This window comes from Anser cygnoides, chromosome 17, assembly GCF_040182565.1.
Source record: "Anser cygnoides isolate HZ-2024a breed goose chromosome 17, Taihu_goose_T2T_genome, whole genome shotgun sequence".
In the NCBI taxonomy this organism is placed as follows: Eukaryota; Metazoa; Chordata; class Aves; order Anseriformes; family Anatidae; genus Anser; species Anser cygnoides.
The window spans coordinates 6,836,472-6,851,198 of record NC_089889.1 but is presented as its reverse complement, the minus strand read 5'-3'; the positions used below and the strand labels follow the sequence as shown (position 1 = coordinate 6,851,198).

Here is a 14,727-nt window from a genome sequence, read left to right as displayed (position 1 = left end):
ACCCTTTGCAGTCTGAGCTTTGTCCTTGGAGGCCTGGGGGGGAGGAACAATAGTTTCATGCCCTTGTTCCCGAGGGCTTGCAGAGCTCTGGTACTGATTCAGCAGTCTCTCTTGGTGAGGTTAGGATGATGGCAGAGTCTCATAATCAACTCTTAATTGCATACTCAGTCTGAGCTTGGGAGCTCTTTATTTTTTTAATAATACTTTCCTGTTTATAAGTACACTTTAGGTGCCATATTGCTGCAGAATACTAATTCACTTGAATTCGTAATTGCTTTCCTCCTCTGAGACTGGAAACTTAAACTAAGTCAGGAGTAGAGTGTCCAAAGATTATTTTAATTAAATAATTGAGACATCTCAGGTGAGATGTATTTAGTCTCTGATTGTCTTTTTAATTGGAGAGTAGTTTATAAAGAATTTGAGATGGGAGTGGGAAGAAATGAAGGATGGAGTCTGATATGGTCTGGGGTCAGTGTCCAGCTGTGCAAACACTAGACTTTTCTCTGAAAATCTTTCATTTATTTATTTATTTATTTTGGGGGGGGGGTGGGGGGCGGGTGTTGGGTAGCATTTATGTGCTTCCTTCTTTTTACAAATAGGAAAGAGTAGAAGACCTTCCATTGTGGGAGTTCTAGGTTTTCTTTGGTCAAGTTTGAGACAAGGCTGCTGGCAAAAAGGGGAATTATGAAAAGAGATGTGAAATTAATTAAGTTGACACTTCAAGAAAATACCTAAATCGTTGCAATTCTCAAAGCAGCAGCATAAAGCAAGGTTATGATGTTTTGCCAAATACTATTTTTTATGAGCAAAAAAACCTTGAGGCTAGGTTTGATATGTTTTTTTGAGGGGGAGGTATTTGTTTAGCTGCAAGCAGCTTGGACATCTTTCTCCTTTCTTGTATCTGTCAATAAGGAACTGCTCCTGGCATGGTGTTTTTATTAATGAATTATTAGTAAGATTTGAATTCAAAATTTGACATAGCTTGTTTGTTTTCTTTTTTAAAAGTACAGAGCATGCTATAAAACTCATACAAATCACTTCCAGTTCTTTAAGGATCCCAGATGTTATTAATTAACTATGAAGGATCTTTAATATTTACATATTATATCCTCTGTTTACATATTGTTATCTCCTTTCCTATATCTTCCTTCTCTCTGCTTTTAATTTTGAGTAATTGGCTGAAGCTGGTGTGTTTGTTAACACCAGGAATAAATCTCTCTGGATTTGAGGAAGAAGGGAATTAGGAAAAAGATTAGAAACAGAAGGTGAGCAGTTCAGTGTATCTAAGAAAGATTGACTTATCCTAACTTACAAGTCACAGTTTGTGTATTGTCTTTTTTTTCTTTTTTTTTTGTAGCTGCTGGTTTGGTTTGTGTTCTAATTTTTTTAATAACTGTTGGACATTATCTTCTATATAAGCCGTCCTAAGGGTGAAATTTTGAAACCAGTACTCTGCACTTGCTTAGGGTAAACATCTGTTGGATGAAACTCGCTCCTGTGCAGAGGAATTAGTGTAAGGGTTCAGACGTTCAAAGCAGGGCATTAGAAGCAGCTGGGTCTTAACACTGGCCTCATGTGCTGGGATGAATTTTATCCATGTTTCATATATTTAGAGTCCTGGACATGTCCTATAAAGTAATGAGAAAAATGGCCCACATGGGAAAACGTTATTGACTGTTTCCTCTGTCCTCCAGTGATAAATATTGCATGACTATCTGCTCATCCTCTGAATTAAAAGAACAATCCACTATCCCTTTTGGTTTCTACATTGTGTGCCAGTATGACAAGCTCTTTTCTAGTCTTCATAAAAAGCAAAATCCAGAGAGGCTTCTTCTGAACACTGGATGAGAAAATAAGAGTAATACTTTCCATGGAAAATCTCTTGTGTTAAGCTGTTGTATATACGGTTATGATTTTCCTTTTAATTTGATAGTGGAGATGCTTCCAAAGCCATTAATGTAGACAGAATTTTATACCTTGCACATCTTTTTACCATTAAGATCCCCAGGCCAGCCCGTGAAAAATGTAGGCTGTGAAGACTTGGAAATGTTTATTTTGTCTGCTTGCCCGTTTGCAAACCAAGCTGCAAAATCCTCACCTACAGACATGCTCTCTTGGAGCTTTTCAGAAATACATTGACAGTACAAAAGCAAGATTCATAGTTCCAAGCCCCAGTTCTTAGCTGCAAGTGATTTTTTTTTCTTTTCTTTCCTTTAGAGAAGCCCTGATGGTCTCCATGAGCAAAATCAATGCAATTAAAGGTTTATTTTCCCCAGAATATAGGCAGTCTGGTTAGTCTTAAACCAAATATTTTTCTTCCGGAACCCCCTGCTGTAATTCCACTGCTCTGCGCAAACCAATCCAGATTTTATACCTTAACACTTCAACATAAAATTTCTCCAATTATTTCCATACCTTGAAGCTCCAGCAGCTGAAAATAAGCAAGGCACTGGCAGGCTTTTGTTGAAACCCACCATCTCATGATTTCACTGCTTATGACGCTGTATTTGAACTGTGCTTGTAAATTGTCACTGGTGGGCTCCCTTGGGCAGGGGACCGCATTGACCGCTTGGTGCCCTGCTTTGATACCCAGCTGTGACCCCTGTATATTCTCCTTTTAACGTTCCTTCTCCTGAGTTTACTACATGCTATTATGCTGTTCTGGCCAGGTCCTTAATACCATCCATATTGATTTCTAGGAAATAAATGTCAGATGAGGTCTTTATGTCACTGTGATCTAGCTCTCCTCCATGTGCTGGTTAGCTCGGGTGAACAAGAGACTCTCACAACAGAGCTGGGAAGCAGCGTAATGACAGCACGCTTTGTGACCTCTTATCTCAGGAGAGACAAAAGTGATGCACGTAAATGATCAAACCCTGTGCAAACATGGAAGAGTGTTTCAGTACCGTGAAGTGGGTGTTGGTTGGTGGGAGGCTGCTGGGACTGCAGGAGGTGATACTGCTCATTCTCGCGTATGGCAGGTTCACCTGGATCCCATTGTACTGCACTGCCGTGTTTGCACAGGTCCAGCTGATGAGATCTGATTTATTTCTTGCAAATCAGCCCAAGGAGAAAGCATCAACACATCAATCTTCCATTTTGCATCTCATTATAGCAGAATTTTATTAAAACAGAAATATTCACAATCCCTTTCCTCACTGTTATAAATTGGCTACTTTGGAGATACTGATTTACTGCCACCGTGATTGCGGTCCTTTCTTCATGAAATACAGCAGCTGGCAGAGCCTAGGTATGCATTGCACTGGTATAGCTGATCCATTTTACGTTAACTATATGCTGTGTCCTAATTTCATGTCCACCGATCAGCTTTTGTTTATGGCATTAGACTGAGGCTTGCCTTACTGGATCCAGAGAGCTCTGTAGCCTTTGTCCTGGCACATTTTCCCACAACGTGTCAACAGTGAAGTGGAGAAAAATCCATATACTTAGTAAAGCAATTTCAAGTCTATGTAATAAAAATGTAAAAGCTAAAACAAAATCCACATAAAATGCTGTGTTGCACTTCTGGAGTCTGGGGGGAACCGGATGCCATATATTTATTACACATGTTCTTTCATTCTGTAATTCAAATACAAATATGTAGAGAGAATAGCAAGAGAAAATACTTCATCTGTGTTAAATCCCAATGTGTTGTTTGATAAGGACAAGGACTCAGCATGACCAGGTGAATTTTTAACAGCAAACTCTAATTTGGGGAAAAGTTAGTTGTAGTAGAAGGAGCGGACTGTAATTAATAGTGATCTCAGGTTAGTAGTATCTCTGTCTCTTGCTGAGAGTTTGTAAGGCAGAAAATGCTGTGCTTCTGTATTATACCATGGAAAAATACATAACTGAGAAGCTTAAAAGTAAGTTTGATTTCACTTAGCATAAATATTTCTGTTCTCCTGAAACTGTTTTGCAGACTATAGCAGTACTGAGAAAAAGTTGTCTTCTGTTCTTTTTAGCTCAAATCTGCTCTTGGTTTTGTTGTGGCAGGGAGGTGTGGGGGGAGTAGCACAGGTGCTACTTTTGAAAGAAATTCATTGCTTACCTTAGTTAATTTTGGCGTTTTCCTTTTTCTTTCAAGATCTGAGGTTCATTATGCAATTCCATTTTAATTAGTACTTTTATAATTATTAAACTATGAAGACATGACTGGAAGAACCTGAGGATATTTTGGTTTGTTTCTTTTTTGGGTACTTAAAAATTTTAATGCCATTTTCTTTGTGGCCATTGTGGTATCTGGTAAATAAGGAATAAATCTGCCTCATGAAATGCTGAAGAGTGGGAGTCTGGCCAAAAGGCACAATTCACTGCAAAATATCCTTGAGGAGAAAAATTGGATTATTTAATTTAAATTAATTCACCTAATGCCTGTCATGCAGAGCCTTGCTAAAATTCAGCATAATCATTTCACGTACAAGATGTGCGTCAGACAGGGGACCTGATTGTTAAGTAGGAATTTGCCTGTAACTCCGAAGTTTTCAACATTTTTTCTGGCATCTTGCTTGTGCCTGAATACACCCGAGTGAGGATTCAATATTTGGAAGAGCGGAAGCCTGGAGATTCCTTTCACCTTTGGCAAGAACTGGCTAAGCTCCAAACTGCCTATTTAGTGGTTGGTTAGCTTTATTTACTGTTTCCGTCAATAAAGCATTTACAGCCACTGGTTGGCTTGTTTGCTTGAATTGTTTTAAGCAACTGTATTATTAATTCTCTTCTTGCAATGGGGAGCCGTTCCCAGTTCTCCAAACCCACACACCATTTCTGTGATAAGCTATGCAAGTAGTAGTGTTTGGACCTGGGCCTTCCCTACAGCCACAACAGCAGCGCATTAGACATATGCACACACATTTTGTAGCAGTACATCAACAGACCTTGACCATTGTATTAGCCATTGCATTTTCAGTTCTAATCAGCAAGAAGCATTTATAGTTAATAATTGTATTTTAATATAAGACTAGCAGTTACAAAGGCAGACGGTTTCTCCAATACTGCCAAAGCTGTTCCATATAATGAGAATGTATTGCCATGGCAACCAATGGCATTAGTATTTTTTTTAAAAGTAATTAAACTCTCTAAGTCAATTTGCCCTTACTTGTCAGATTAGGAAACATTGTTTATTGCTTTCTGCTGAAGCAATGAGGTAGTTGGAGGGCCAGCAGGACTGGAGCTACTGGAGGAGGCATTGAGCCCTTTTTTATGAATTATTCTTTTTCTAATCTGTGGAAGGTGTGGGAAGGCTCAGTGATGGGTTATGAAAGCTTGCTTTCCAGCGGGATCAGTGGGGTGCCTGCTAGATGAGGGCGTATGTTTAAATGCAGAGGCTTTGCTTTGTGACTAGGTGAATGTGCAAAATGCTATTAAACATATATGTGAACATGATACAGAAAAACAGTATCTGCCAGAAATATGAGTGGAATGAGAGAGACAGACAGCCCAGGTTTCAGCTCTGATTTGGTGCTGTCAGATTTGTTTTCCAGCCTTCATATGCTATAGAACACAAAGTCTGCTTCCAAGAGACACAGTGGCCTAGGAACCTAATGGAGGGAAGGGACAACCCTGGTTGACTCTTGTAAAACACAGAGCTCTGAAAAGTATCTAATTCCTTTTTTTTGTCACATGCACAGAAATTACTGGTTGCTCAGATCATTCTCTACTCAGAGCAAGCTTTGAGGATACCCAGAACAAATGGGCCAGCCACACGGCGGGATGGAAGAGAGAGGCCCATTTCAGGCCGCCTTTGATTTTGCTTGAATTTCCTGAAGTTACTGTATGCTTTCCCCCTTCCTTGTCAAACAAACCACATCTTAAAAACTACAGCTGTCAGACACCAGATCTTAAGAGGTTTATTTTAGCTGCACTCTGCTTGTGCCCTTTAGCACAAAGGACGAGTCTCCAGCAGAAAAAGGAAGAAAAAGCCTGTTAAGTGTTTCCATTTTTTTGAACTGTGAAAGGCCTCTGCCTAATCAACAGAGATAGAAGAAACAATCCAAGAAGGTGCAGTTGTTTATAGTGTTCCTTTTTTATTGGTCCAGACCCTGCTTTTTGCTATTCCATTGAACTAATATGAAACAAGATAAAAGGAGATCTCTGCAGTATTTTTGATACCGTGTTTTCCTAAGTAAAATAGTAGACCCTTGCATAGAACTTTGTCATGTTTGGTGGCTGAAACTGGAAACCAATTTTACTTCAGATTTGTGTGAATGCCAGATTTCAGTTTTTCATACCAAAGTGGAGTTGGAGACAAGTAGTCTTAGTTTAAAAGGAATTTTGTAATTGTGAACTATCTTCTTTAAAAAAAAAAAAAAAAACTGCTTATTTTTCCTTCAGCTGTACATTTTTCCTGCTACTTAATGAGTAACTTTGTCCAAATTTTGTGGTATTTTTGTTTTCAGTGGAGATACTAGATTTAGGGAGATTGGTGGAGAAAAAGGGGAGTTTACAAATACATCTCTGAATTTCTGAATTTCTTTCAAGTAGGTGTTGTCTTTGGACGGAGAACCCTAAGGGGTTCTCTGGATGTCTCACTTGAAACCACTAGAAATGTCTGAAAGTGTAATTAGGCCAATTTGCTAAATCCAGGTGCCTTTTTAACGTGCTCTTCTGAATATGAAGCGTTTTGTTGAGGAAGTTCCCTGAGACAAATCAGAGGTTACAAATTGCCTTCAAAGTACGTTTGCTGCCTTCCTGAGCAGATAAATAATGAAGGAGGAGAGCAAGCTGCCACCACGTTTTCTTCCTTCCTTCCTTCAGAAGCCTGGTTAGATGATAAGAAAGCAAGAGGGCATTTGCCATGTAGGCTTTTATTTCTGAAAGTGAAGAATCTCACCTCTACACCCGCTCAAAACCTTTGGGGAGGTAGGGACAGGAGAAACTCTCTGCAGCGGTTTAGTCCTGTTGACTCTTGTAGCAAGACTGGACGAAGGGAGCTGGCACCATCAAAACATCGTTGCGTATCCCTCAGCTATTAAAATGGGGAAAGATATACAAGAAGAAAGCAATGATAAGAGCTGCAGATATAGAAGTATGCAAGTAAGAAGTGAAATATCGCGTAATTTGACAGCAATGGGGAAAATACTGGGAAATCTATCACATCCGTGCTCATGGTGTTAGGAGGGCAGAGAAAGCTGTTAGGAAGTCACAGAGCATGAACTCAGAGTACTTCTATGCAAAGGCTACAGTAATGAATTCCAATCTTGCCTGAGAGCAATTTTTAAGACAAGTGCAAAGGAGAGTTTGGAGTATTGATTTCTTTAAAAAACAATAAATTGGAGTGAGTTGTTAAAAATAAGTGCTGCCTGGAATAGTTCACATTAAATCAGTGCACAGGTAAAGAGGGGCAGGTTCAAGGGGGGAATATATCAGGATTGAATTTTGGATCCTGTAATCACTACTCAGTAGGGTCACTCCTTCTTCCATTCAGTTCCCTTTCCCCTGCCTCCTTCACTGTAGTAACCCCTGTGGATAGAGCTCCAATTAATAAAACTTACCTTTATGTATGCATTATCATAATACAAAGGCTCAAGGGGCACACAATCCCTTCATGCCTGAGAAAATTTAAAACTCATGATCCTCCTGGGATGCTTGCTGGGAAATAGAGAAAGGGAATAAAGGGCAATCTAACATTTCTGCTGAATGATGGCTACTCTTTGCAAAGTACTGTGAAGCTTGTTAGATTCTGAACATTTATGGGAACCTTATTGCTATTAGATCCTGTGAAATGACTATAATTAAAAATGCTGGTCCTTTTACAGGGAAGATCTGTACTGCATGCTAAATCATTTTCTTGGAGGAGCCTGGGAGAAATTATAAATCTGATCAGTACAATAAGAGCAAATGACCAGAAATATTTAAATTGCCAATATCTTTAAATGGAAAACACTGCTAATGCCAGGTTTGAATGCACAAATACACTCTCCTATGTTTTATTCTAGGGACACAACTGCATGCTAACTTACTTTTATTAATAATAATTCTTGTTTATTGTTTGGTCTGTCTCATGTACCTAGAAGGCTCAGGCACATCCTAGCACATGCAGTACAGTTTCTATAGAAAGTCATCTGCCCAAGTAAACTGTCAAAATCTGTAAGGGATATAATGACAGAGTCAGTTAAAGAGAATGGGGTGAGGGAAAAGTCAATGGTCTAGTAATGCAATTAGGGCAGAGTTATAATTAGTGATCAAAGCACTCCAGCTTCCTATAACTATTGCCAAGTGCTCTTCAGCATGCCAAAAGGAACAACTGTACGCCAAGATTTGAACAACGACTTAGTGGTGTTGAAGGATTTTTATGCGTGCACCTACTGCACATGCACATTTCATACAAGTTGTTGTCCATTAACCAGATTTAAAAATGCTTAGCAGAAGTGAGATTTTCGTAAATAATCATCCTGGAGTGCTAAAAGGGACAAGTGACAGGACGATCACATTAAATAACAATTTTTTTTTTTTTTACATTTTGGCCTTCTGAATACAGATTATAGTAACTTCCAGCTGAAATATTTTTCCTGGAGTGAACACAGCAAGGTAATGCCTAGGGCCTGGAGGAGGCCAAAGGTGCCTGAGATGCTGACTCACAATGCAACTATTTTGTACCAATAAAAAAGAGATTTATAATGAAGAATACTAAATGCCTATTTGGCTAAGCCAGATTCACAACAGATAGCATGAAACGGTTGCCTGAAGACTTTTCTTTTTGATCTAAAACCTTGCACATGAACAAGGCATTAGTTCCTCATTTGGAGTCGTGTGTTGAGTGAGAGGTCAGCCACAGCTTTACGTTCTAATTTTTATTTTGTTCAGTGTTTCATCCAATTTTGTGTGAACCGATTTATAAGAGTCCCAAATGATTGTGATCATGTGTGGGTATTTCTTCTTGGTTTTATGACTTGACTTCATGTAAAATACTTGTCTCAAAAAATTTGAAAAAGAATCTTGTAGAAGGTCTTCCTTCCCAATACTGAAACACTCCTAGAGAGGCAGAGTCATTCCAAAGTGACTTCTTGTGTACTTCTTTTTTTTTTTTTTTTTTTTTTTTTTTTTTTACCAATGTGAGATAAATTTCCATAGGGACAAATTTAATTAAGCTGACAATCTTGCTAAGTCATGTAGTTACTAGCTAGTAGATAAATAAAATGAACTCAGACTTATTTGTTATTTGTTCTCAGTCTTTAATCACCCAATAGTAATTCCATAATTGAATTAAAGTACTTAACCATTCTAATGCAAATTGACTGGCTTATAGCTCTTCAATGAGTAAATTATTGCAATCTGGTACCCATGATATCAACGTTATTCACTTACAGTTAATTTATCTTCATAATAATTGAGCCACTTTTCATTTATTCCAGAACTGGATGTCTTTTCTATTTTTTTTTGGTAGAGATTGAAAATTAAGAACTTGGATTAAAAAAAAAAAAAATTTGTTTCTGTGGTGGTTGCTGGTGGTTTTTTTTTTTTCCTATAAAAAGGCTAAAATATTTCAGACAAGAAGAGGATCTAGGAAGGATCCAGATCATAGCAGCAGGCCAGCTTCCACTGCAGTTTTAATAAAGCACAAACAAATGTACTGTAGGCAGGAATAATGTTGCTAAATATCTCAGAAGGAAAACAAGAGCCCTTATCAAAGAATACTATCCATTAAGAATTCCTTTTTAATGGTTAAAAAGAATACAAGAGCTTGTCTGTAAAGAGGAATTGTCCTCATTAGGAAGGCATTTTAATTAGAGCAACTACTTGTGACTTAACAGAATATTTTAGCAAACATGCACTACTTAAAAACATGTTTATATGAGTTCTAAAATAATAACTGGGAAAAGTTTACTAGAGAAACTGTACGTAGACAGGTCTATAACTGCACGTCGCAAAGACTCATGAATTTAAAAGTCAGCAAGGCAGGAATTAACTTCAAACACAAGGTCAACTTATTTGCTAGTTAGAACAGGGTAATTGGACAAGCTACAAGTGCTGGGGATTTTGATGTGAAACAGGTGAAAATGGAGATTTTCATAATTGATAACTAATTATTGTCAATTAGCATTTGGTAAGCAGGTGCCCTTACCATATAAAAGGAGGTGGCAGAGAGAGAGTATTTTTCCTGCTGCATGGCTTATAGGTTGGTGAAGAGTTTTTGTTTAGAGAGAAGCCTTCTGAAATTACAGAGAAAGGTAATTTCATTTTGTTTAACTCGTTGTGCTTAAGAGGTCTCTTGACTTTGTCTCATAGAAGTAAAATAGTGCGATGCTTCAGGAAAGCTGGCCTGTAGGGTGGTGGTGTAATGGAGAGGAGTCAGAGCTGAATTTCTGAGGGAATGAAGCAGAAATTGCTTTCACTAATTCTAAAACAGAGTTCTTTGTTGAGAGACAATAGGTTAGCATCTTCCTTCCTGTGTTCTTTCAGATCTGGCTGATGTACCTGTCTGCTAGCTGGCTTAGCCAAACCAGTTTGAGGCTCTGGAGGAGGAACTGGTTGGTGGGCCAGGTGACCACTGATGGGAGACTGCATGCTGTTTTTTGATCCATTGTTAGGTTAGGACTCGAGATCTCCTTAGCTTCTCCTGTTCTTTCTTAGGTGTCTGAATTCGTAACAGGCTCTTCCATGACAAAAATCCCTCCCATATGATTGCTCAATTATCCTTGTCTGTGCTAAGTCTACAATGAGTCTAAAAGAAGCCTGGAATGAGATTCTGAACGCTTTTGCAGCTATTAGCAGCATCTATAATACCCTTACTTGTTAAACTTTCAGAGTTGTAACGTGTTAGTTTCTGGCATTTTTGACAGTGACAAATAAATACCAGGCACAGTGGGAGCTCAGAGCACATAATGGCTTACTTGAAAGAGTTTTACTCAAGGTTAGAAATTAAGGTTACCATCAAAGGCTGCTAATTGGATTGCAGGGCTTGTTTCTTCTTTAGGAAACATCAGATGTGCAAATCCTCCCATGCTTATGCTTGCCACGTACTAACAATTAAAGCTTTTTACCTGAAAACACTAGACAATTGTATGCAGAGAGAGGGGAGAGGAAAATCTGTCTTTTTGTGGAAGATTGGAGAGAAAATGATGGGTGATACCTGATTAGGGTAACAAATGTACAGGAGCTGGAAAACTCACCTTCTGCTTTGTCTGAATATTCTAAATGAAGGGTTTAATTTGGAAATGTTGTTACAAATCTGGCTGGACTCTAACTCTCACTAACCTCTGGCACTTTGAGTTTCTGCTAATGAGGTGCTATTTATCAAACTACTCAGCTATACGTTCTTTAAAATGGTTCTGCTGGTAATATGATTATTTGATTCTCAGACTGTCACCTTTGCAATCTCTGATCATTAGAATTATCTTCTCTTGTCAGTTGCTTTCACTTCGCAGGTAAAAAATAATTTCTGTCTTGACAATGGATATGTTGGCTTAGCCCAGAATGTTCTGACCAACAGTTCCTGGAGCACGTGCTCTTTTCTATCACGTATGAGAATGAAGCATGTTTCACATGTTCAATATTCCTACAATCTTTGTAGGCTTGGATTTTTCTGAAGATGTTAGTCCTGTGACCTTACCTGAATGTAACAGCAGCTTGTGGAGTGGGATGGATGGCATGTGGGTGTTAAGCATCTCCCAGAAAACAGTAGAGATCAGGGAAAACATCAGTATTTTATAATAAGGAAAGAAAAGCATAGGAGAAATGCATGCTTGTTTCAAGTCTTAGTATCCCGTTCCTAATTGTCATCACACTTTGCTTTCCTCAGTAATAATTGGCAGTGATGGTAATGGTGATATCATGGGCTATTTGTGACTGTGGCTTAGCGTAATTAAGAATAATGGTAACATAATAATAATGGTCTTGTACTGCAGCTCAGATGTCTCTAGGCAGTGGAAGTAGGATGGTAAATTCCTAGTCAGTTAATGAAAAAAATTGTTGCTTGGGATCTGCAAAGGGAGGGGAAAGGAGGCTAGGAAAACTGTTGTAGTCTGAAAAGTCTGATGCAATGTGTTTAGGATGTGCCAAATATGTTTCTGGGAACTGTAAAGATGGTTATATTTAACAGAACATTAGCATGAGCTGTAAAAACAGATGTTCTCCCTCAAGGACAGTGATGAAGCATTAATTACAGGTAGAGATGAGTTTAAATGAAGACTGGAAAACCTGCTGCTACTGGAATCTTTTCTTGGTAGAACTGATTTATTGTAGCAAACCTTGGAATACAAGTTCTAATGAAGATGAACCTTGAAACCAGGCAGGTAAATGTATTGTTCTATGGCCCAACACGATACATTCCATTTACATCATGTTGGAAATTAAGCCTGGTATGAATTGCAGTTGTAACGAGCAGTTTGCCCTGTGATTTCAATGAACGTACCTGATGGGGATAACTGCTTTACAAATGCCAAGGACACTTACCCCTATTTAGAGCAAATGACTTCCTGGACCACATCAGTTACAGTGATGGAGGTGCAGTGTGCCTAAATGAAAATGAATAAATTCAAGCAGGTGATTAAATGTTGCTGCCTGGGGTAACTATAAAGCAGAAGAATTGCTTTAACTAAGACAGAAGGGGTCAATTTATGGTTGGGTTTTCCTAGTCTGGAAAAAGTAGTAAATAGAGGCAGAGGATACTGCAGTAACAGCTTGTAAATTTAAGCAGAAGTAGCGACAGTCTGTGTGTATAGAAATGAATACCGAATGGTGGTACTCAAAGCAGAGTGACTACAGCTTTCTGGTAACCAAGGCAGGATGTGAAAATGTGGATAATAAAAATAATTTTTTGAAAGCTTTTAATCTCTTTAATTAGTGTACTGGCTCAAAATCTCTCAGGTGTTGCTGATGTAGTTTAGGTTTAAAACGATGTCTAACTTGCTTAATTGCATGCTTGAGCTGCTCTCATCTCTCCAGAAAGCACAACTGAAAGTCTGAGTTCCTCTGTACTATTGTAGTTCTACCTGGTGCACCACTGAGCTGCTCTGAGCATTGTTTTGGACCTCAGAAGGAGCATAGTTGCCCTGATGCACTACTCTGCTGGTACTGAGGCATCTTGTAGTGCAGTTCTCAGGCTTAGGTGTAATGCTATCCTAATGCAAATTAATTATTTCTCTGCCTTTGGCTGACTTAGCCCAGTTTCATGCAATGCTTCTGTATTTTTCCAGAAAAATTCATTGCTTGGAGGAGGTTGGGGAAGGATGTTGCTGAAAGACCTGCATATGGCCTAGGATGTTGTTGAATTGTTCTAGGTGCCTCTGACTCTAAAACAGTGCTCACGCTGGTCACAGGGGCTGTGTTCATCACGTAGTGTACATGCACAAAAAGCTGACTGCTTTTGTTCTCAGCCAACCTCATGGTTTAGCATAAACCATATTGTTTAAAACATGTTTTAATGAAGCAATTCAGAAGAACCTGTAAAGAAAATAGCACAGTAAGTCAGTTGAGTCCTGAGACTTGTGTATGCTGAAATTAGCTGAGAACTTCACACAGTTAAGGATGATCTTGTGTGGTTAAACTAGTTTAGAGTTCATCTTTTTCCTATTATTAAAAAAAAAAAAAGGTAATGGAAATAAAATGGAACCAAAACCGGTGACTAGATATTATATCTTAGAGAAAGGAGGGGAAAATGAAACTGTTCTGAAAGCAGAACAGATATAGGAGGACAATGGTGGTACTTATTTCTTCTGTTATTAGTGCAGTTAGTGCGAGGGGTAAAGAGGATTAAATAAGAAAAATAACTAGTTGAATCTTTAGAGAATTCTGCTGTGGTCTTAATTAGATGACTGTGGTAAGTATAAGTTATTTAATATTCAAGTCAGAGTTCAGAAACATTTAGACATGTCAAAATAATTATTTGATTTTTGACCTTTAAGAGAAGCATCTCTCACTTTCATTTCTTCTGTTCACAAAAACTTGGTTTCTGCCCACCTTACATATCTGGTAAATATCCATCCGTGCTTGCCAACTGAAATTCTGAAATAAAACCAGCATGAAGCAATTCTTGTTTGGAATCTACTTGCTTTGATAGGTATGAGGATGAGAGAGTATTTTCATGAATTTCTCAGTTTATAAAGTTCATCTTTCCCAGGAAAAACAGGTCCCCCCCTTGGAACAGATGTGCATAAAGTTTGATTGCATCAGTAGGTGATCTGGTGTTCAGAACAGTGTAACTAACAGCAAAATGGTAAAAGGCTTAAGAAGTACAGGCATTGATCATGCAGCTGGAAGTATTGGCAGTTGATTGCAAGGGGACAAGAGTCATGTATTGATCAGGTTATAATGAAGATTGAATGTGAAGAAACTGGGAAAGTAATAATCTGTTCTTAAACAATAGGTAATTCTGCTGTGAAGAAAAGAGGTTTAAATGTTGCTTAAAATATTGCAATTCCTGTATTCTGGGATGCGAAATACTTTAGTATGTACCAGTTCTCTAACAGGCATGGGAGGATGTTTATGCAGCAAGCTATCTACATCACACCATCACATACCTTGAGGGTACTTAAAACTCCTTTTCCAACACAAGCTCACTGCTTCCTTACAGTCTATGGTCTGTGTGTTCAGGTTGCAATACAAGATACATGTGAATTGCATTACCTAAAACTGAAGATGAACTTAGTGTCAGCAGGTGCGGTGCATTTTGTTGTGCCTGCTGTTGAAGAGGTACAGTCAGCACGGAGGGATGCGTGCAGATTGCTGTACCTCTGGTGCACAGAAAATCAGCTGATGTGTTCAGAGAACAGAAAGATATTCCTGAGC

General features: G+C 38.6%; 1 long non-coding RNA gene across 2 annotated transcripts in view; it reads left to right on the top strand.

The window, feature by feature from the left end:
- Positions 1–9,067: 9,067 nt before the first annotated feature.
- Positions 9,068–14,727, top strand: part of LOC106031215 (uncharacterized) — a 68,702-nt gene continuing 63,042 nt past the window's right edge. For both annotated transcript variants that reach the window (XR_001204163.3, XR_010825544.1), the window contains exon 1: positions 9,068–10,169. This is a non-coding gene — a long non-coding RNA (uncharacterized lncRNA). The remainder of the gene's footprint in view (positions 10,170–14,727) is intronic.